Genomic DNA, 24,859 nt, shown 5'->3' with positions numbered 1-24,859 from the left:
CTCTTTCTTCACATTTTCAGAATTGCTCATCCCATGGACACTCCAATAAACTTTGTGCATACTAATCTCTGTCTCAGAGTCTGCATCACAGGAAATGCAACTTGAAACAAAACAAAACAAAAAATAGCTAGGACCAATGTGCCATATAGAACATAGAGGATGGTGGGAGAACCAAGATGGCGGCATAGGTTAACGCCGGAGTTTGCTGCTTTGAACAACTACTTCAAAAGTGAAACCAAAAAACGGAAGGGACATCACCCAGAACCACAGGAACGCTGGCTGAGTGGAAGTCCTACAACTAGGAGGAAAGAGAAACGCACACGGACACTCAGAGGAGGCGCAGTGCTGAAGTCAAATTCTGAGGTGCGGAGTGCGTGGAGCGGGCTGGCAGCGGAGGGCATGGTTGGCGTTTTCAATCGGGAGGGAGTCGCAGACTCTGAGCTCCAGATACAGGCGAGTCTTTAGGGACCCAGACTCAAACGGGAGAAGCGGGACTGTCTGGCTTTGGTAAGAGCGAGTGCAGCTTTCTCTCTGAGCTTTGCAGCAGGTGCTGGGACTCAGAGAGGCAGAGCCCCTGGGGACAGGACTGAGAGCCGCCATAACTGCTCTCTCCGGCCCACCCTGTTGATCCTGTGCGACCCGCCCCGCCCAAGCCCTGCACAGAGGCATTTGCTGGATAGCCTCAGGCAAAGGCTAGATTAGCACCTCCCTAGAGGACAGAAGTTCTCTCACTGCTGACACAGCTGATTCTCATAGCCACTTGGCCTGGAGGTCAAACCCTCCCTGGAATTAGCTACAACAATCAAGATTTAACTATAAGACTGCGAACAAAGACCACTAGGGGGTGCACCAAGGAAGCATAACAAAATGCGGAGACAAAGAAACAGGACAAAATTGTCAATGGAAGATACAGAGTTCAGAACCACACTTTTAAGGTCTCTCAAGAACTGTTTAGAAGCTGCCGATAAACTTAATGAGATCTACATGAAAACTAATAAGACCCTCGATCTTATATTGGGGAACCAACTAGAAATTAAGCATACACGGACTGAAATAACGAATATTATACAGACGCCCGACAGCAGACCAGAGGAGCGCAAGAATCAAGTCAATGATTTGAAATGCGAGGAAGCAAAAAACATCCAACCGGAAAAGCAAAATGAAAAAAGAATCCAAAAATGCGAGGATAGTGTAAGGAGCCTCTGGGACAGCTTCAAGCGTACCAACATCAGAATTATAGGGGTGCCTGAAGATGAGAGAGAGCAAGATATTGAAAACCTATTTGAAGAAATAATGACAGAAAACTTCCCCCACCTGGTGAAAGAAATGGACTTACAGGTCCAAGAAGCACGGAGAACCCCAAACAAAAGGAATCCAAAGAGGACCACACCAAGACACATCATAATTAAAATGCCAAGAGCAAAAGATAAAGAGAGAATCTTAAAAACAGCAAGAGAAAGAAACTCAGTTACCTACAAGGGAATACCCATACGACTGTCAGCTGATTTCTCAACAGAAACTTTGCAGGCCAGAAGGGAGTGGCAAGAAATATTCAAAGTGATGAATACCAAGAACCTACAACCAAGATTACTTTATCCAGCAAAGCTATCATTCAGAATTGAAGGTCAGATAAAGAGCTTCACAGATAAGGAAAAGCTAAAGGAGTTCATCACCACCAAACCAGGATTATATGAAATGCTGAAAGGTATCCTTTAAGAAGAGGAAGAGGAAGAAAAAGGTAAAGATACAAATTATGAACAACAAATATGCATCTATCAACAAGTGAATCTAAGAATCAAGTGAATAAATAATCTGATGAACAGAATGAACTCTTGATTATAATAGAATCAGGGACATAGAAAGGGAATGGACTGACTATTCTTGGGGGGGAAAGGGGTGTGGGAGATGTGGGAAGAGACTGGACAAAAATCGTGCACCTATGGATGAGGACAGTGGGTGGGGAGTGAGGGCGGAGGGTGGGGCGGGAACTGGGAGGAGGGGAGTTATGGGGGAAAAAAGAGGAACAAATGTAATAATCTGAACAATAAAGATTTAATTTAAAAAAAAGGGGAAAAAAAAAGAACATAGAGGATGGAAATAAGAAAAGCCAAGAAAAAAGAAAGAAATCAGATATTAAAAGGATCAAAGAAAGATAACGTAATACAGAAATCAGACAAACAGCATACATATTTCCAGATGCCTTTAAGAAGAAAGTCAAAATAATAGAATTAATATATACAACTATAATTCAATCACGCTTTTCTTGGGGATTGGTTGGTTGGGAGGGGTAGAAGACCTGAATCTTTTTTTTTAATCTTTAATTTCTTTATTGGTTAAGGTATTACAAGTGTGTCCTCATCCCCCCCCCCCCAACTAACCCCCAAACTCCCCCCTCCCTCATGCTTTCATCCCTCGGTTGTCCATGTCCATTGGTTTGGCTTATATGCATGCATACAAGTCTTTTGGTTGATCTCTTTCCCTTACCCCCACCCTCCGCTACTTTCCCTCTGGGGGTTGATAGTCTGATCGCTGTTTCTCTGTCTTTGGATCTGTCCCTGTTCATCAGTCTATGTTGTTCTCTATATTCCACAGATGAGTGAGATCATGTGGTATTTATCTTTCTCTGACTGGCTTATTTCACTTAGCATAATGCTCTCCAGTTCCACCTATGCTGTTGCAAATGGCAAGAGTTCCTTCTTTTTTACCACAGCGTAGTATTCCATTGTGTAGAGGTACCAAAGTTTTTTAATCCATTCATCTGCTGATGGGCACTTAGGCTGTTTCCAAATCTTAGCTATGGTGAATTGTGCTGCAAGAACATAGGGGTGCATATATCCTTTCTGATTGGTGTTTCTGGCTTCTTGGGATATATTCCTAGAAGTGGGATCATTGGGTCAAATGGGAGTTCCATTTTTAATTTTTTGAGGAAACTCCATACTGTTCTCCACAGCGGCTGCACCAGTCTGTATTCCCATCAGCAGTGCAGAAGGGTTCCTTTTTCTCCACATCCTCTCCAACACTTGTTGTTTGTTGATTTGTTGATGATAACCCAGCCGTGGGCAAACTACGGCCCGCGGGCTGGATGCAGCCCGTTTGAAATGAATAAAACTATTGAAAAAAAAGACCGTACCCTTTTATGTAATGATGTTTACTTTGAATTTATATTAGTTCACACAAACACTCCATCCATGCTTTTGTTCCGGCCCTCTGGTCCAGTTTAAGAACCCATTGTGGCCCTCGAGTCAAAAAGTTTGCCCACCCCTGTGATAGCCATTCTGACAGGTGTGAGATGATACCACATTGTTGTTTTGATATGCATCTCTCGTATAATTAGTGACTTTGAGCATGTTTTCATATGTCTTTCAGCCTTCTGTATGTCCTCTTTCGAAAAGTGTCTATCTAGGTCCATTGCCCATTTTTTGATTGGATTGTTTATCTTCCTATTGTTAAGTTGCATGATTTCCCTGTAAATGTTGGAGATTAAACCTTTATCGGTGATATCATTGGCAAATATGTTCTCCTATGTAGTGGGCCTTCTTGTTGTTTTGTTGATGGTTTCCTTTGCTGTGCAAACGTTTTTTATTTTGATGTAGTCCCATTTATTTATTTTCTCTTTAGTTTCCATTGCCCTAGGAGCAGTATCAGAGAAGAAATTCCTTCGGCATATGTTTGCGATTTCGCTGTCTGTGGATTCCTCTAGTATTTTTATGGTTTCCCGTCTTAATGTTTAAGTCTTTTATCCATTTTGAGTTTATTTTTGTGTATGGTGTGAGGTGGTGGTCTAGTTTCATCTTTTTGCGTGTATCTGTCCAATTTTCCCAACACTATCTTGACTCCATTGTATGCTCTTGCCTCCTTTGTCGAATATTAATTGGGCATAGTGGTTTGGGTCGATTTCTGGGATCTCTATTCTATTCCATTGATCTATGTCTGTTCTTGTGCCAATACTAAGCTGTTTTAAGAACAGTGGCTTTGTAATGCTGCTTGATATCTGGTATTGAGATCCCACCTACTTTGTTCTTCTTTCTCAGGATTGCTGCAGCTATTCGAGGTCTTTTTTTATTCCAGATGAATTTTTGGAACATTCGTTCTAGATCTGTGAAATATGCCGTTGGTAATTTGATGGGAATTGCATTGAATCTATAGATTGCTTTGGGTAGTATGGACATTTTGATGATTTTGATTCTACCAATCCATGAACACGGTATGTTCTTCCATTTGTTTATGTCTTCCTCTATCTCTTTTTTCAGTGTCCTGTAATTTTTCACATATAAGACTTTTACCTCCTTAGTTAAGTTTATTCCTAGGTATCTTAATTTTTTTTGGTGCGATGGTAAATGGGATTGCTTTTTTAGTCTCACTTTCTGTAGGTTCACTATTGGTGTAAAGAAATGCCATAGATTTCTTGGCATTAATTTTGTATCCTGCTACATTGCCAAGTTCATTTATTAAGTAATAATTTTTTGATGGCGTCCTTAGGGTTCTCTATGTACAGTATCATGTCATCTGCAAATAAGGACAGTTTTACTTCTTCTTTTCCAATTTGGATGCCTTTTATTTCTTCTTCTTGTCTGATCGCAACGGCTAGTACTTCCAATACTATGTTGAACAGGAGCGGTGAGAGGGGGCATCCCTGTCTTGTTCCTGTTCTTAGGGAAAATGGTTTTAGTTTTTGCCCATTGATGATGATGTTGGCTGTGGGTTTGTCATATATGGCTTTTATTATGTTGAGGTATGATCCTTCTATTCCTACCTTGCTGAGAGTTTTTATCAAGAAAGGGTGTTGGATTATGTCAAATGCTTTTTCTGCATCAATTGATATGACTATGTGGTTTTTATCTTTCAATTTGTTTATGTGATGTATTATGTTTATTGATTTGCGGATATTGTACCATCCTTGCATCCCTGGGATAAACCCTATTTGGTCATGGTGTATGATTTTCTGATGTACTGCTGGATCCGATTTGCTAGGATTTTGTTGAGGATTTTGGCATCTATGTTCATGAGGGATATTGGCCTGTAATTCTCTTTCATTGTGTTGTCTTTATCTGGTTTTGGTATTAGGGTGATGCTGGCTTCATTGAATGAGTTTGGAAGTGTTCCTTCCTCTTAAATTATTTGGAATAGTCTGAGGAGGATAGGTTTTAGTTCTTCCTTAAATGTTTGGTAAAACTCCCCTGTGAAGCCATCTGGCCCCGGGCTTTTGTTTGCTGGAAGCTTTTTGATTACTGCTTCAATTTCTTCCATAGTTATTGGCCTATTGAGATTTTTAGATTCTTCCTGATTAAGTTTTGGAAGGTTGTATTTTTCTAGGAATATGTCCATTTCCTCCAAGACCTGAATCTATACACATTGAAAGGTTACATCATATACCAAGTTAAATACACCTGGATTGGTCATCATTTAGATTTATCCTATAAACTATTTTGCTTCAATACAGAGAAAAAAATTATCCGTGGTTGGCAGAAAGATCAAATCACTTTCTAAGGGTAGCAAACCAGCCTGGCATCAGAGTTCAACACAGCATTCAAAGCCAGAAAATAGTAAAGCAACATCTACAATATAATCAAGGAAAAGAATGTGCACCAAGGAATTTAAATGCAGACAAACTGCTCTATAAGTGGCAAGGCTATATAAAAGCTTTCAGTATGATAAACACCCAGGACTTTTGTACTCATCAGTCCTTCCTGAGAACTGCACCCAACTAAGAGAGGACCAAGAAAACGTCAACAATGGGACTGGTGGTACACACTGGATATATTTAGCTATATATCTATATATCTAAGACTAAAACAAACGTGGTATTAAGAATAGTATGAGGAAGTACTCAGAGATCATGGCTGAAAAAGCAGCAAATGCAGCAGGAAAGAAATTCCGAAAGAAGAAGAAATTTCACAATTAAGATTCACCAAGCAGGCCACAGAATCATACCTCTCCCCTTTACTTATTTACTAAAGATGTCTTCTGAAACTAACACCCTCACAAAAAAATTAACATAGACTGGCCCTATTTACTTATGGGATTTCTGTTTGAAAAAAGTTGATTTAAGAGAGAATCAACCATGTGTCCCTTGGAGTAAAAGTAGGTGTATCTACAAAAGATCCACCAATACTTATATACACTGAGGGAAAAAAGGAAAAGAACCTTAACAAATTTAATTGATGTTTTGTAAAGTTTTCAATATTTAATTATTTAAAGAAAATTGAACTTAAAAAGATTTAGAAAATAAAAAAAGGAAAAGAAAAGAAAAAGTATGCCCTAGGCCTACCTGGTTTGATGCAGTGGATAGAGCATCAGCCTGCAGACTGAAGGGTCCTGGGTTTGATTCCAGTCAAGGGCACTAATCTAGGTTGCAGGCCAGATCCCTGGCCCTGGTGAAGGTGAATGTGGGAGGCAACAAATCGATGTGTCTCTCTCACATCCATGTTTCTCTCTCTGTCTCTCTCTCTCTCCCTTCCACTCTCTCTAAAAATCAATGGAGCCCAGCCGGTGAGCGTGGACCTATGAACCAGGAGGTTGTGGTTCGATTTCCAGTCAGGGCGCATGCCTTGATTGTGGCTGGATCCCCAGTGTGGGGTATGCAGGAGGCAGTGGATCAGTGGTTCTGTCTCATCATTGATGTTTCTCTCTCCCTCTCCCTTTCTCTCTGAAATATAAATAAATAAATAAATAAATAAATAAATAAATAAATATCAATGGAAAGATATCCTCAGGTGAGAATTAACAACAACAAAAAAAGGAATAGTATGAAATTTTGCCCAGCTGGTGTGGCTCTGTGGTTGAGTGTCAACCTATGCACAAAGAGGTTGCTGGTTTGATCCCTGGTAAAGGGCATGCAGGGGACAATCAATGTTCTCTCTCATTGATATTTCTATCTCTCCCTCCCTTTCCTTTCCTCTCTTTCTAAAAAAAAAAATAATTAAAAATATGTTTTAAAATTTCTTTAAAGAGAATAGTATGAAATTGTATATGCTCTAACAATGTAGCAATAACAAAAACATGAGAGAAGGGGGGTAAGGAAAAGTAGAATAGTTCACTGATGTCTAACAGGTAAAATGTGCGATTTCAAGGATGTGACTTAAAGCCAGAAAGCTGAATATATAAACCAAGAGATATTCAGAAGGACAAGAATCAATAATTAAGGAGACAATACTATTAACTAAGATTGGATAGAGGCAGGCACAGCGAAGAGAAGAGGTGGTCTCAAGTTCTTTTGTTATTTCTCCAAATAGGAAACTAATAGTCCATGCGTTGAGAAAAGGAGAACCAAGGTATTATAGGAGTATTGGTATAAAGGAAAATCATTAGAACAAAGATATAAATTTCCCTAATATCAAGAGAAATACACACACACACACAACTGCTATGTCTGATCTCAATGATGTCATATTTATATATACAAAACAATGTGTGGTCTTCCAGTAAATTGTATCTTCCATTTCCTTTGTTCTTTGTGGTATGTATATTTAAACACACACACACACACACACACACACACATATGATTAATCACTTATTACAAGGAAAAGATTTTCAGATTGACTCCTAAAATAAAACTCCACTTTGTGCTGTATATAAAAGATACTAAAATAAAAGAATGAACAAAGATGTACTGGGCAAATGCAAATTTTAAAAAGCAAGGGTTGTAATCTTAATATCAGATAAGGTAAAAATATTAAATGAGACCAATAAGGGTACTTTATAGTGTTCAAAGCTAATATTCATTCATTATCCTATGTAATAAAAGGCTAATATTCAAATGGCCCAAATGGTGGAACTACCAGTCACCATGACACACACTGACCACGAGGGGGCAGACGCTCAACACAGGAGCTGCCCCTTGGTGGTCAGTGCGCTCCCATAAGGGGATCACTGCTCAGCCAGAAGCCCATCTGATGGCTGGTGAGTGCAGCAGCGGTGATGGGAGCCTCTTCCACCTCTGTGGCAACACTAAGGATGTCCGACTGCTGGCTTAGGCATGGGGAGCAGGCCTAAACCATCAGTCGGACATCCCCCGAGGGAACCCCCACTCCCCGAGTGCATGAATTTCATGCACTGGGCCTCTAGTGAAGATATAATAATCATATATATGCAACAAATAATATAGCAACATCTTTTGTAAAGTAGTAGATACAGAAGATTGGAGAAATAGAAAAATGTTAATAATTACTTTGATGAGTATCTCTCAATCCAAGATAGTTCAAAGGAATAACAACAACAAAAAAGTATGCATTTATGAGAACTAAACAATGTCAACTATAAGACAGCTAGTCTTACAAGATGATAAGAAGTTTATCAATATTACTAAATGTTACAGCATGATATATCAGTTATCTATAGCTGCATAACAAATTACTTACAAAACTTAGTGGCTTAAAACAAGACATACATTATCACAATTTCTGTGGGTCAGGAGTTCAGTAGCAGCTTAGCTGACTGGCTCTGGCTCAAGGTCTCTTCTGAGGTTACAGTCAAGATGTTGGTTGGGGCTGGTCATCTGAAGGTTTGACTAGGACTGGAGAATCTGCTTCCAAATTGGTTCACTCCTTGGCTGGAGGCCATATGGACCTCTCCATAAAGCTTCCTGAGTATCCTATGATATGGTATGTGGCATCTACCAGAACAAATGACCCAAGAGTGAAAGAAAGAATGAATGCCTTTTTATGCCCTATTCTCAGAAATGCCACACTGTCATTTCTGTCACATCTATTTGTTCAAGGAAGGGGCTCCACCTTTTGAAATGAGTTATACCAAAGAATTTGTGAATTATGTTTTAAAACCACTACAGATAGTATACAGTCAAGGGCACATGCTGGGGTTGCAGGCTCCATCCCCAGTAGGCAGCGTGCAGGAGGCAGCCAATCAACAATTCTCTCTCATCACTGATGTTTCTATCTCTCTCTCCCTCTTCCTTCCTCTCTGAAATCGATAAAAATATTATTTAAACTTTTTTGGATTGTTTCTCTATTAAAATAAAAAACTGATCTATAGTCTGCTGTCAACACCCAGATAACCAAAGTTTTTTGAATCACAAAAATACTCGACACAAGATCCTGTTAACTTCTGAGTCTTGCATTCATGGTAGTCATTTAATAGGCAAAGGGAAGGAAGAAAGGGAAGATTAAAAAGTTACAGCAAAAAATACACAGAAACGTTGTTTGGTCCGTGTGACTCACTAATGGGAATGTCCCAACATTATCTGACTTGTTTGGAAGACAAAGACCTTTTAAGGACAGTGCAATTTAAGGATTTGGACCTGGTCCTGCTTGAGTTTAAAGAGCTTTTTCTTGATCAAGAGCCTCAAGCAGAGGACAGAATAAGAGGATAAAAATAAAGTATCAAGTCTTATATGTGTGGTGATTATCTCCAACTAGGATAAAAGCTTCTTATGAAAGACTATCCTTTTTCCCCCATCTAGTTTAGCTGTTCAAAAAATGAACTACCTAACAGAAATCAGAATAAAGAAATATGGTCAACCTTCAAGTGCTAATTTATAATCACAAGGGTGCTGAAACTAAAGCCCTGGCTTCCAATTCTGTTAAGTAAATGAGCTAATTAGAGTTCATAGTGCTAATTCTATTCACCCTCTACTAAAAAACTCAGGTTTATCAGATGCTGACATTGCTAATACTTAAAAAATAAAATCAGCCCCAGCCAGTTTGGCTCAGTGGATAGAGCGTCGGCCTGCAGACTGAAAGGTCCCAGGTTTGATTCCATTCAAGGGCACATGCCCGGGTTGCAGGCTTGATCCCCGGTGAGGGGCATGCAGGAGGGAGCTGATTGATGATTCTCTCTCATCATTGATGTTTCTATCTCACTCTCCCTCTTCTTTCCTCTCTGAAATCAATAAAAATATATTAAAAAATAAAAAATTTTAAAAAATAAAATCAAGCAAGCAATCCTGAAACACAATTCTATATGTCTCTAATGAAAATATCTCCCAGTGGAAAAAATAATAATTAAAAAAAATTTCCCAGTGAAAGGAGATAAACTGAGCACATCTAGGACTCCTATCAGGATAAAGAATCTGTGGGACACTATTTAGAACCAACTGCCAGAGTTCACTTATGGCAAACTTCCATCACATTTAAATAATCGATCATAGCTTCCCCCAACTCTAATCTGTTAATAGAATAATTTACATTGGTACTTTGTATTGTTTTGTTAAATCACCCTTGCTTCCTGGAAGAAACTGAACTAGATCATACATATTATCTATTTATTACACTGCTGGATTCAGTTTACTAATCATTTATTTAGAATTTTTGTGTCTATGGTAATGAGATAGACCTTTACTTTTATTTCTCTCCTAATCTGGTTTTGGTATCAAGGCTTTCATGGTCTTATGAAATGAGCTGGGGAATGTCTCCACTTTTTCTATGTTCTGGAAGAGTTAAGATTTAAATGAGCTAGTCTTTGAAAATCTGGAAGAATACTTAAATAAAGCCATCTACAGGCCAAATTTATTTAATGCGTTTTCAGCAGCAAACACAGGCATACCGTGGAGATACTGTAGGTTGCGTTCCAAACCACCTAAATAAAGCAAGTATTGAAATAGTGTAAGTACTGCAATAAAGCGAGTATTTCAATAAACTGAGTGATAATGTTTTTGCTGGTGGAAGGTCTTGCATTCAATTTGTAAAAAACACAACATCTGTGAACCACAAATAAAGCAAAACCAATAAAATGAGGTATGCCTCTACCAGAATATCCATGTAACAATGGCTTAAACAACAAAGACATTTAATTATCGCTTCTAACCAGAACTTGCTCCAGAATAAAGCATTAATGACTGAGTGTTTTTCTTAGTCTTGATGGTGCTGCATCTGAGAGATACTTGAACAAAAAATGTAAAAGAGCGTATATACGTCTGAGAAGGCTCAAATTTATGCATGAACAAAAAAAGCAGAATAGCCCAGCCAGTGTGGCTCAGTGGTTGAGCGTCGACCTAAGAGGTCACGGTTTGATTCCTGGTCAGGGCACATGCTCGATCCCCAGTGTGGGGCAGCAAGAGGCAGCCAATCAATGATTTTCTCTCATCATGGCTGTTTCTATGTCTCTATACCTCTTCCTTCTTCTCTGAAATCAATAAAAAAAAATTTTTAAATAATAAGCTTCTGGAAATCAATCAATCACTGAAATATTATTTATAGGTGTTAACAGTTTAAGTTAAATATATATACATATAAATATATTTTTATATAGAATCAGAGAAAGTTCTGTGTATTTTTTAATATGTTTTTAAATTGATTTCGAGAGGAAGGGAAAAGGAGAGAGAGATACATCAATGATGAGAGAGAATCACTGATCTGCTGCCTCCTGCATGCCCCACAAAAAGGTTGGGGATCAAGCCCGAAACCCAGGCATGTGCCCTGACCAGGAATCAAACTGTGACCTCTTGGTTCATAGGTTGACGCTCAACTACTGAGTTATGCCAGCTGAGCTATTTTTTTTTTTTTTATGCCTGAGATAGATCAAATGCAATAGCATTTTTTTTTGTAAATGAACAAAACAAAACAAAACAGAATTAGGGACTTTGATTTCTAATCCTAGCTTTCCTTCCTTTTGATTTAAGCATAAGGTGCAAATATTGTTCCTTTTATATTCTTGGGGCCTATGCTGTGCTTAAAGAGTATAGAGGAACTTCTAATCTTTATTTTATTTTTCAGAAAAATGGGAATAGTGATGCTGACATAACAATACTAATAAATTAGTATGATCAGTCTAACTGATTGAGACTATTTTGTGTTTTGGCAGATATTCTCAAAATAAGACTTGATAATTTTTCTGCAATATCCCAAAAGCACATTAAGACATTTGCACACATAACTGAGAATCTGTTTTTTGCTAATAGCCATGTGGAAGTCTTCCCAATAAATAGCCAGAGCATTTTGAAAGTTTTTCCTGCCTTTAGGAATACAATTAATTGTGAAAGGGCAGGTATTTGGGGGAGCAGGGAGGAGGAACCAGAGGCAACTTAAATTAGACAGAACCACTGTCTTTTTCACAGGATAAAGGTGGGAGGAGGTGAGGAGGGCCTGAATCTGGTAATTTAAGGTGACAGACACTAATAATAAGTGTCTTTGAATTTAAAAGCTGCAGCTAGAGAGGACATAATTAAATTACATGAGGACAAAGAAGGCTAGAAAAAGACTAAAAGGTGCTGTCAGGTCAGCCTTCCACTACAGCTAGGTACTGTTCTCACAGAGTTCCCTAGAGAGTCTTCTACCATCAAGTGACATTTGAGGTATTAAACATGTGAGATGGGATTGGACACCTTGAGCATATGATCCTTAAAGGGCTGACCGTGCACACTTCCTGTTGAACTAGTTTCTTATCCTAAAGTCTGATCCCCAAGCTCAGATGTTCTCCTGCTCTCCAGCACTTTCAAACTTGTATCATTCGGTTACTAAAAGAATGAGGAAGAACCAACAGGTCAGCTTCTGCTGTGGGGAATGCAATATACCCCCAGAGAACTTCTTAGCCTATCTGAAGAATCGCTGGAAGAAGTGGGAAAGGGCTCTAATATTTACTGAATGTGTACTGTATGCTAAGCACAGTACTGAGCGTCATTCAATTTAATCCTCGTGACAATACTGTCACCCAAGCATAATTGCCAAGAAAAACCCTGACGTAGAGAAGAAACTTGCCCCTGTCCCCTGACTCATGTTAAAAAGTTAAAGATGAAATGCAAATGCATTCTGACTCCTAAGCTTATGCGTATTCCACCAGAGTAAGGGATCCTTCCCAGTCAAGTGTTAATGCCTGGGTGTTTCTCTCTCTGCCTCTTGTTAATGCATCCTCTCCCGGGCTCTGTAACATTTCCACAAAAGAGTGACCTTTTACTGAAACAATTTAACATTTTGCAAACCAAGAACCTGACAAAATCCCAAAGGTTTAAGTTCAAGGATACTAGTGTACACGTGTTTAAAATCCTAAGAGTGAAAGGAACTACACTAATCTTGCCAACAATAATTTTTTTTTTTAAGAAGGAAAAACCACTTCCTCCTTCATTTATTGGAATTGCTTGGAAGCAGAAGTCAGGAAATTCCCTTTCTTATTTGTGGTATTTATGTGGCTGTTATCTGCAAAGAACAGAATTTATTCTGCTTTATTCTTTTACATTTTCAGCATTCCTTTTCATTCTTCCTTAATAGAACATAGTTTGGGTTAGTTTAAAGATTTCCACATGACAATAGTTTATTTTATTTGCTTTTCTATGTTCTTAGAAAATGAAGCTATAAGCAAACAACGTATGCCTAATCACTTCTTATACATGAGAAATGTATATTCCAGCCCTGACCAGTTGCTCAATGGTTAGAGCGTCAGGCTGTGGACTGAAGGGTCTCGGGTTAAATTCTTGGTCAAAGGCGTGTACCGGGGTTGCAGGTTTTGATCTCAAGCCCCAGACAGAGCTCATGTGCAAGGCAGCCAATTGATGTGTTCCTCTCACATAGATGTTTCTCTCTTTCTCATCTCTCTCCCTCCCCCTTCCTCTCCCTCTCACTTTCCCACTTTTCTCCCTCCATTTCACTCTCTCTAAAAACCAACGGAAATCCTTGGGTGAAGATTAAAAAAAAAATATTCCCTACAATGATAACTCACTATCCTAGTAATTACTTAAGGCAAAATACCTAGACTACACATATATATTTCCAGTTGAATGAATGAATTAACTATACATGTTAAAAACACATTTAAGTGTATGTTTGGGAAGAATACAAATCATTCAAACTATAAAACTCATAATATCCTAGAATAACTACAAAATATGTTTCATATAAGTAAAATAAATTATTGTAATTATTAAAAGATTATCACAAATATGTATTTAAGTGGAATATAATAGAATGTCCAAAAATAGACAAATACAAATATATTCATTTAATTTTCAACAGAGGGAACAAAGTTATTCAAAAGCAGAAAGGATAGTCTTTTCAACAAATGGTGCTGGGACAACTGGACATCCATATAGAAAAACCTTTTTTTTTTTTTTAAATATATTTTATTGATTTTTCACAGAGAGGAAGGGAGAGAGATAGAGAGAGTTAGAAACATCAATGAGATTGATCAGCTGCCTCTTGCACATCCCCCACCGGGGATGTGCCCGCAACCCAGGTACATGCCCTTGACCGGAATCGAACCCAGGACCTCTCAGTCCGCAGGCTGACATTCTATCCACTGAGCCAAACCGGTTTCGGCCATATGGAAAAACCTTTTACTCTTTCCTCACACCATATGCCAAAAAATTAACTTTAAATGTACCATAGACCTATAGGAAAGACATAAAACTTCTGAAACTATAAAACATAGTAAAAATCTTTGTGAGACTTGGATTACACAACAATTTCTTAGGCAGAATGCTGTACAAGATAAAAGAAAAAATTGATAAATTGTACTTCATCGAATCTTAAAAGTTCTGCTTTTTGACAGATACTATTAAGAAAATTTAAGCCCCAGCCAGTTTGGATCAGTGGATAGAGCATCGACTTACAGACTGAAGGGTCCCGGGTTGGATTCTGGTCAAGTGCCCATCTGCAGATGAGTGGATAAAAAAGCTGTGGTACATTTACACAATAGAATACTATGCAGCCAGAAAAAAGAAAGACCTCTTACCATTTGCAACAGCATGAATGGACTTGGAGAGTATTATGCTAAGCTAAATAAGCCAGAGAAAGATAAATATCACATGATCTCACTCATGTGCGGAATCTAATGAACAAAATAAACGGATAAACAAAATAGATCCAGAGATATAGAAGCACAGAACAGACTGTTGAACCTGAGAGGGAAGGCAGGGGAGGGTGGGTGGGAAGAGTTCAACCAAAGAACTTGTATGCATATATGCATAACCTGTGGACGCAGACAATAGGGTGGTGAAGGCCTGGGGCGTGGGGCAAGTTGGAAGAGGTCAATGGGGGAGACAGGGGGATATATATAATACTTTCAACAATAAAGATTTAAAAAAATCAATGGCAATATATCCTTGGGTGAGGATTAGCTACAAAAACAATTTTAAGAAACAAGCCACAGATTGGGAGATAATACTTTCAAAGCATATCCTATCTAATAAAAGAGAAAAATGGTAATTGGCGTACGACGATACCCTTTTCATTGGCTAATCAGGGCTATATGCAAATTAACTGCCAACTAAGATTGGCAGTTAACTGCCAACAAGATGGCGGTTAATTTGCATATGTAGGCACAATGCAGGGAGGCGAAAGGGAAAGCAGGAAGAAGCCCCCTGCCACTGACAGTGATCGGAAACCCAGGGGGGAGCTAAGAGCTGGGGGGCAGGGCAAAGGCGGCCCTGGGGCCACCTTTGCCCTGCCCCCCAGCCATGATCAGAGAATCAGGCGCCTTTGCCGCCCTGGCCAGTGATAGCAGGAAGTAGGGGTGGAGCCAGCGATGGGAGCTGGGCACGGTCGAAGCTGGCAGTCCCGGGAGCTAGGGGTCCCTTGCCTGGGCCTAAAGCAGAGCCCACGATCGCGGTGCTGCTGCAGCTGCGGGTGCCCGCTGCCCGGGCCAGACGCCTAGGGCAGAGGCATTAGGCCTGGGCAGGGGCGGAGCCTGCAACCGCGGGGAGCTGGGGGTCCCCTGCCCAGGCCTGACACCTCTGCTGGAGGCCTCAGGCCTGGTCAAAGGGCCGATCCAGTGATTGGTGATCGGAGGGTGATGAGGGTCAACTCCTCTGGCCGAGGCATCAGGCCTGGGTGGGGGGCGGAGCCGGGGATTGGGGGGATATGATGGTCCCCTTGCCCAGGCCTGAAGCCTGGGTCAGAGGCGTCAGGCTTGGGCGGGGGGTGGAGCAAGCGATCAGAGGGAGATGGGGGTCCCCTGCCCAGGCATGATTCCTGGGCCAGAGGCCTCAGGCCTGGGCGGGGGCCAGAGCCAGTGATCGGGGGGAGATGGGGGTCCCCTGTCCAAGCCTGACACCTCTGGTGGAGGCGTCAGGCCTGGGCAAGGGGCCGATCCTGCGATTGGAGGGTGATGGGGGTCTACGCCTCTGGCCGAGGCATCAGGCCTGGGCTGGGGGCAGAACCAGTGATGGGGGGAAATGAGGGTCCCCTGCCCAGGCCTGACACCTCTGTCAGAGGCGTCAGGCCTGGGCAAGGGGCCTGGGCAAGGGGCTGATCCTGCGATTGGAGGGTGATGGGGGTCAACGCCTGAGGGCTCCCAGTATGTGAGAGGGGGCAGGCTGGGCTGAGGGACACCCCCCCCCCCCCCCGCAACACACACACCCAGTGCACGAATTTCATGCACCGGGACCCTAGTATCTGATAAAAGGCTTGTATTCAGAGCATATAAATAACTTTTACTCAGTAAGACAAATAATCCAATTAATAAATGGAAAAATATTAGAACAGATACTCCACCAAAAATGACATATAAAAGACAAATATGCACATGAAATGATGCACAGAAATGATTAGTTATTAGGAAAATGCAAATTAATACAATGAGAAAACATGGCACCCACTAAAATGGCTAAAAGTAAAATGACCAACAATACCAAGTACAGTGAAGGATGGGGAGCAACTAGAACTCTCATATATTGCTGGCAGGAATGCAAAATAGTATTCCCACTTTGGAAAAGTCTGGCAGTTTCTTTTATAAGTTAAATACATGTTACATTGTAACCCACTCCAAAGCAACCCCACTTCTAAGTAATTTACCCAAGAGAAATGAAAACAGATGTCTATGTGAAGGCTAGTATGTACATATTTATAGCAGCTTTATTTATAACTAGTGGCCTAGTGCACAAAATTCATGCACAATAAAAGGGAATTAATTAGAGGAAATATTTTAATACTGCTATTTGCCCTTTCTCTATAATAGAAGTGTCAGAGATGAAAGAAAATTAGTAAAATGTATATGAAAATAATATATAAATCTGTTAATAAATAAACAATCACAACATGATATAACAACAACAAAGACATGATATAAAAACAACAAAAACAGATGTAAAAACAACACTGATACAAACAATGACTGATAAATTAATTAAACTTATTCTAATATCTCTCTGTACCACATTAGGAGTGAAAACACTTTCAGAGTGCTTGACTAATTTCCCTTATGATGAAGTATTTTCAACTTTAACATCACACGCTCTTCGAACTCGAGAGAAAGTAACATATAACTGACCATGTGCGAAAATGGGTTCAGGTAGGAATATTCCTACTCTGTCTAGGGTATGTCCTTGTGATTTATTAATAGCCATCGCAAATGCCGGCACCACGAGAAACTGTCTTTGCATTAATTTAAATGGGAGGCCAGTGTCAGATGGGGACAAATCAATTCTTGGAATCAGAACAACCTCTCCTTCTGTGGATCCTGTTAATACTTCAGCTTCATAACCAATGGACATAAGACACTGGGTGATAGGGGAGGCTAGGGGACTGTCTAGGGCGGGGGGATAAAATGGATACATATGTAATACCCTTTGTAATACTTTAAGCAATAAAAATAAAATAAAATAAAAAAAAATACTTCAGCTTCGATAATGTTAGGTCGCAATTTTTTGATAATAAATCTAGTACCATTACAAAGACCCCATTTACTATTAAGATTTCTCAGTAGCATGATGATTGCACCCACTTTCAATTTTAATTTATGACACGGCATTCCTGAAGGAATAATACTATTAAGAAATTCCATGGGAAAATGTTCCTTTTCAGCATCATCTGTTGAATCAATGGAATCATCACGCAAATATGTGTGAATATCTCCATCAAGTATATTCAAAATTTCTTCATTTAATTTTTGAATGTGCTCATTTTTTTGGACAAAGAATCACATGTTTAGATATATTTTTAATATTATCCATAGATATAGTATTTCCAAAGGTAGCTTCAATAATAGATCTGTTACAAATCATTTCACAGGGGATTTCAATATCCATTTCTAAATGAAAACTGCTATCAAGTTTGCCATCTCCAAGTTTTACTAACCATTCACTATAAGACATATTCCCTCCTCCCTGCTGTCAGGGTTCTGGGTGCAGGTGAATGGGATTCCTGGCTGGCAGGCCACTGACAGCAAGCTGACCGGCTGATTCCGTGAGGAATGGGGCTCTCTCCTCCCTCCTGTCAGGGTCCAGTTTGAAGGCCGGCCACACCCCTGATTGCCTGAGAACCAGAGTTCTGACGCGCCCTGGGCCGGGGCTCAGAGCTCCCTCCTGCTGCTGCCGTGCCCAGGCTGGGGCCAGGAGGGAGCTCCCTCATGGCGGCAGCCTGCTGTTTGGTCATCCATCCGGTCGTTTAGGTCGTGATGGCTTTTTATATATTAGGATGGCCCAAAGCTAAAGCAACACAAATGTCTATCAACTAGTGAACTGATAAACTGTGATATGTCCAAAATGGAATCTAATACTTAGCATAAAAAGGAACTACTGCCTGGCTGATGTAGCATTGACCCATGAACCAGTGGTTGAGCATTTACCCATGAACCAGGAGGTCACAGTTTGATTCCTGGTCAGGGCACGGTTGTAGGCTTAATCCCTTGTAGGGGGCATGCAGGAGGCAGCCAATAAATGATTCTCTCTCATCTTTGATGTTTCAATCACTCTCTCCCTCTCCCTTCCCCTCTCTGAAGTCAATAAAAAACCTATTTAAAAATATAAATGAAAAGGAACTACTCATACATGAAACAACATGGATAATCTCAAATGCATTATGCTAAGTGAAAGAAGCCAGAGCCAGACACAAAAGACTATAAACATTTATATAAAATTCTAGTAAAGTCAAAGCTGTAATGACAGAAAACAGATCAGTGGTTGCCTGGGGCAGGGATGAGCGATTAGGAGAGGAACTTAATGGCAAAGGGGAACAAGGGAATGTTTGGGGGTGACGGAAACATTATATTTAGATTTTCACAGTAGTTATACTGCTTTACATATTGTCAAAAACACAATGAAATGTTTAATTAAAACTGATAAATCTTAATGTATGTAGAAAATACCTCAATAAAGCTGATTTTTTAAAAAATGTTCCTCTTCCTTCATGAGAATCAGAGATTTAGATTAGATATGAAATTTCTGATCACATGACATTATTAAAGATTTCCTTGACAATTTTTAAAAATGGAGAAGTCCACTGATTAAAACAGAATAGTTTTTAGGCAAAGAATAACTAGTACATTTATCTCATATACATATTATATATGCCTATATTATGTAATTATGTTATGAAATACATAAGGGTGGGGTAAAACTAGGTTTATAGTTATGAGCACAGTTTATTCTTGTATTACTATTTATTTTTAATTTGTTTTAGAGAAAGGAAGGGAGAGAGAGAAACATCAATGTGAGAGAAATATCAATCAGGTGCCTCGTATATGTGCCCTGGCTGAGGTTTGAACCTGAAACTTGTGCATGTGCCCTGTCCAGGAACTGGACACTGAACATTGGACACTGGACATTGAAACTGCCACCTTACGGTGTACCAGACAACGCTCCAACTGAGCTCACCCTGAGCCAGAGTGAATTATTATTTATTAATTTCATTATTTTCTTTCTTTCTTTTTCCTTCTTTTAAAAAAAATCTTTATTGTTGAGATTATTACAGATGTCTCGTTTTCCTCCCCCCACCTCCATTGCCCCCTCCACCCAGTTTTCACCCCACTCCAGGCCTTTGCCATCCTATTGTCTGTGTCCATAGGTAATGCCTATATGCATATAAGATCTTTGTTTAATCTCTTCCCGCCCCCGCCCCACAACCCTTCCCTCTGAGAAACATAAATCTGTTCCATTTCTATGCCTCTGATTCCATTTTATTCACCAGTTTATTCTGCTCATTAGATTTCTTATACATTTATTTTGCTTTTTAGATTAAATTGTTGATATGTATTTGTTACCATTTTGTTAATATTTTTTATCTTTTTCTTCTTCTTCCTCTTCTTAAAGAATACCCTTCAACATTTCACATAATACTGGTTTGGGGGTGATGAACTCCTTAGCTTATTCTTGTCTGTGAAATTCTTTATCTAACCTTTGATTCTAAATGATAGCTTTCCTGGGTAGAGTAATCTTGGTTGTAGGTTCTTGGCATTCATCACTTTGAATATTTCTTGCCACTCCCTTCTGGCCTGCAAAGTTTCTGTTGAGAAATCAGCTGACAGTCGTATGGGTATTCCCTTGTAGGTAACTGAGTTTCTTTCTCTTGCTGCTTTTAAGATTCTCTCTTTGTTTTTTGCTCTTGGCATTTTAATTATGATGTGTCTTGGTGTGGTCCTCTTTGGATTCCTTTTGTTTGGGTATCTCTGCGCTTCCTGGACTTGTAAGTCTATTTCTTTCACCAGGTAGGGGAAGTTTTCTGTCATTATTTCTTCAAATAGGTTTTCAATATCTTGCTCTCTCTCTTCTTCTGGAACCCCTATAATTCGGATGTTGGTACGCTTGAAGCTGTCCCAGAGACAGACTCCTTACACTATCTTCCTATTTTTGGACTCTTTTTTCATTTTGCTTCTTTGTATTTCAAATCTTTGACTTGATTCTTGAGATCCTCTAGTCTGCTGTTGGAACTCTGCATAATATCCTTTATTTCAGTCAGTGTATGCTTAATTTCTAGTTGGTCCTTTATCACAACCTCGAGGTTCTCACGAGATTTCTTGAGGATCTCATTAAGTTTATCGGCAGTTTCTAGAAAGTTCTTGAAAAACCTTAAAAGTGTAGTTTTGAACTCTATATCCAGTAGTTTGCTTTCCTCCATTTCTGTCATTTGTGTCCTGTTTCTTTGTCTCCACATTTTTTTATGCTTCACTGTGTCGATAGAGTGGCTTTCTGTGCTAGGTGTCCTATAGGGCCCAGTGGCTCAGCCGCCCCGATTACCTGAGGCAGACACTCTTGGTACACCCCCTTGTGGGCTTTGTGCACAGTCTTGTTGTAGTTAAGCCTTGATTGTTGTAGGTAACACTGGGAGGGATTGACCTCCGGGCCAATTGGCTGTGAGAATCAGCTGTGTCTGCAGTGGGAGAACTTCTGTGCTGGAGACACCCCTCTGGGCAAGACTTGCTTCAGTGGGGCTTTGGTGCTCACTGAGTCTGCCCTCTGAGTGTGTCCTTTATGGATCCGAGGAGCTGCAATCTGGATGGTCCCACTCTGACCACCGGGCACACTGGCTCCTGGATCTCTAAGGAGGTACTAATCTAGCTTCTGCCTGAGGCTATGCAACAGGAGCCAGCTGTGAAGCAATGCAAGTTGCCCTGGGGCCTTGTGCCAGCTGCAGTTTGTTAGGTAATTATCAGATTGCAAAGGGCCAGGCCTTTCATATGCAAAAGCCTGCCCATAGCTTGGGCAGGGCAGGGTCCCAGGGGATCAACAAGGCGGAACAAGCAGCTATGGCTGCCCTCAGAAGCCCCGCTTCTCAGTATCCCGGCAATCGCTGCAAGCACCTCCTAGAGAAAGCTGCCCTTGAGTTCCGACCAATTCCAGACAGTCCAGTTTCTCCCGTATGAGTCTGGGTCCCCAGAGACTCGCCCAGAACAGGAGCTCAGTGCTTGAGACTCCCTCCCGATTGAAAAAGACAACGGTGTCCTCAGCCGCCAGCCCTCTCCGCATGCGCTTCCGTACCCTTGTATTTTACTCCCGCACCGCGCCTCCTCTGAGTCTCTGTGTGCTTTTCTCTTTCCTTCTAGTTGTAGAATTTCCACTCAGCCAGCCTTCCTGTGGTTCTGGATGATGTCTGTTCCATCTTTTAGTTGTATTTTTGAAGTGGTTGTGCGAGGCAGCAATCTCCGGTGTTTACCTATGCCGCCATCTTGGTTTTTTTCCTAATTTCATTATTTTCCATACAAACAATTGTAAACCTACTTTGCCCCACCCTGTAGTAAATAATTATGTGATGCGAAAAGTATTTATATAAAAACTACAAAGCTTCTCAATTTAAATTTTCATTCCTCTTTTGAGAGTTGGAAAAAATACAGCTTAACTTTTTCATACACGGTTATCAAAATTACTCATTATGAGTGTATCCAAATGTTGATTATAGTTTAATATAAACATATAAAGCTTTTAAGTTCAACTGACCCATAGAGTATTTATTGTATGGCCACAAACTCTTAACTTATATTTTTTAAAACATATATATTTTTATTGATTTGGGAGAGGGAGAGATAGGAACATCAATGATGAGAAAGAATCACTGATTGGCTGCCTCCTGCACGCCCCACAATGGGAATAGAGCCAGCAACCCCAGTCATGCGCCCTGACCAGGAATTGAACTGTGACTTCCTGGTTCATAGGTTGACGCTCAACCACTGAACCACGTTGTCTGGGCTTAACTTATTTTTATGATGTTTTTTTCCTGATTTTTCTTACACCTGATTTAAAATAATAGCCATGCCTAGAAAATTATGTGTAAAATAATAAGACCTCTGTTGTTTTTTACTCTATACAGTAATTCCCCCCTTATCTGGGGGAGATGTGTTCCAAGACCCCCAGTGGATGCCTAAAGTTGCAGATAGTACTGAACATAGTACAGTATACTCTGTTTTCTTCCTATAAATGCATACCTACAATAAAGTTTATAAAAATCAGGCAAGTTCATAGTTACAAGATTCATTCTTACTATTCTTATCTAAGCAACCTCAGCATATTTTCTTTCTTTCCTTATTAAGAACTTTCACCTTTTCACTTAAGGAAGCACTTTATGACTTCTCTTCGGCATATTCAAATTGCCAGCATCATTACTCTTGAACTTTGGGGCCATTAATAGGTAAAACAGGGTTACTTGAACACAAGCACTGCCATAGCACAATAGTTGATCTGATAACCAAGATGGCTACTAAGTGACTAACGGGTAGATAGTGTATACAGCATGGATATACTAGGCAAAGGGATAAAGTAGGACAGTATGAGATTTCATCACATTACTCAGAATGGCATGCACTTTAAAACTTATGAACTGTTTATTTCTGTAATATTTTATTTAATACTAGGGGCCCAGTGCACGAATTCATGCACCTTGAAAGGAACTGTGGGCCCAGAGGCTGCAGTGGGCACAGGGGTGGGTCTCAGACCCTCTTGCCATGGCACCCAGTCCCCTGTCTTCCGGCAGCCCTGCTCCTGCCACCGCTGCTCCCACACGCTGATGGTGCAGGCCCCACTCACACCTGCTGACAGTGCGCAGCAATTGGGGCAGGTGCCATCACCAGGTACGAGTGGCAGCTGCTGCCCAGATCGTCCCTCAGCAGTAAGGGGAAGTGGAGAAGCCCTCAGGGGCAATTGGGGCAGGCAGCTGCTGCTCACACCACCCGCTGATGGACTGGCGCCAGGCACTGGCAGCAGGTGTGAGCGGCGGCTCTGGGGTCGGCTGTGGGTGTGAGTGGGGCTGGCACCGGCAATGGGTTTAAGTGGTGACTCCAGTGGTTGCAGTGGTGTGAATGGGGCTGGCGCTGGCAGCAGGTGTGAGTGCTGGGTAGGACTGTGGTGCATGGAAGCAAAGAATTTTCAGTAACCATCAGAGGCTCACCCTGATGACAGTGACCAGCACCCTATCTTGGTCTGGTGCCCCCACTCACCTGCTCCACCATCCCATTGCAGCTGACACCCGCCGTGTTTGGCACTCTGCTGCCTGCTGCCGATGCCAGCCATGTTCCGCTCACGCCCCCTGGTGATCAGTACACGTCATAGCAACAGGTTATTCGGTTGTTCGGCCATTCAGTCTATTTGCATATTAGCCTTTTATTATATGGGATTTTCAGATCACAGTTGAGTGTGGGTAACTGAAACCACAGAAAATGAAAGCACGAATACAGGGAAACTACGTCAGTTCTCCTAAGGCAATCTCCTTTCCAGGTTCCTTCATTACCCTCTGTATACTGATGATTTTGACCTATAGCTCAGAGCCAGATTCAAGGTTTTCTGAGGCCTGAAGCTTACACAATTAGAAGACCCTCTTAAGAAAATTAATACAGCTGATTAAATATAGAATTGTTAGGGCTTGTCTCAGGTCCTTGAAAGGGGCCTTTGCAAGAGACCTGAAGATTAACTTCATCAGCTTCACAACAAATCTGCCTCTGTGCTATAGATATACCTTAAACACAGATATTTTTCTTAGTGAATACAGAACTATTCTCAAGTTGCCTGCTAGATGGGTATTTCTTTTTTAAAGTCCCCCTTAAAATTAACAGGCCCACAGTTGAAATTGGTGTCTCTCCTTCCCACTTCTCCACCACTATCAGCAGGAACTTGCTAGTTTTCCTATATTCTCCAGATCAGGAAATAGCACCCGCATTCATCCAGTTGCAGAAGTCACCCCCCTATCCAAGCAAACCATTAAATCTTGATAAGTCATCTTCTAAACAATTTGACAATCACATTTCTCTAGTTCATTTACTTTTCTCCAACTCTAATCCTACTCTAGTTCAGACCATCAACATATTTTTTTTAAAAATTTGTTGACAGTATTACAGATGTCTCTTTATCCCCACACTCCTTTGCCCTCTTCCACCTTGCCCCAGCCCCTCTCCAGGCCTTCCCCAAACTATTGTCTGTGTCCATGGGCTATGCATACATGCATATATGTTCTTTGGTTAATATCTTTCTTTCCCCTCCATCCCCCTACCCTGAGATCTGTCATTCTGTTCCATGCATCCATGGCTCTGGACCTATTTTGTTGATCAGTTTATTTTTTTAACTAAATCTTCATTGTTGAAGGTATAACGTATGTCCCCTTTTTTTGCCCATTGACCCCTTCTAGCCTGCCCCTGTCCCCAGGCCCAGGCCTTCACCACCCTATTGTCTGTGTCCATGAGTTATGCATATATGCATACAAGTTCTTTGGTTGATCTCTTCCCATTCACTCACTCCTGCTTTCCCTCTGAGGTTCCATAGTCTGTTCCATGGTTCAGTATCT

General features: G+C 40.7%; 1 long non-coding RNA gene across 1 annotated transcript in view; it reads right to left on the bottom strand.

Moving 5' to 3' along the window:
• Window positions 1-24,859, bottom strand: part of LOC132227579 (uncharacterized) — a 41,436-nt gene that overhangs the window by 3,501 nt on the left and 13,076 nt on the right. The window lies entirely within an intron of this gene.

The sequence above is a fragment of the Myotis daubentonii genome, chromosome 2 (genome assembly GCF_963259705.1).
Source record: "Myotis daubentonii chromosome 2, mMyoDau2.1, whole genome shotgun sequence".
NCBI lineage: Eukaryota > Metazoa > Chordata > Mammalia > Chiroptera > Vespertilionidae > Myotis > Myotis daubentonii.
This window is presented reverse-complemented; position numbering and strand designations above follow the sequence as displayed.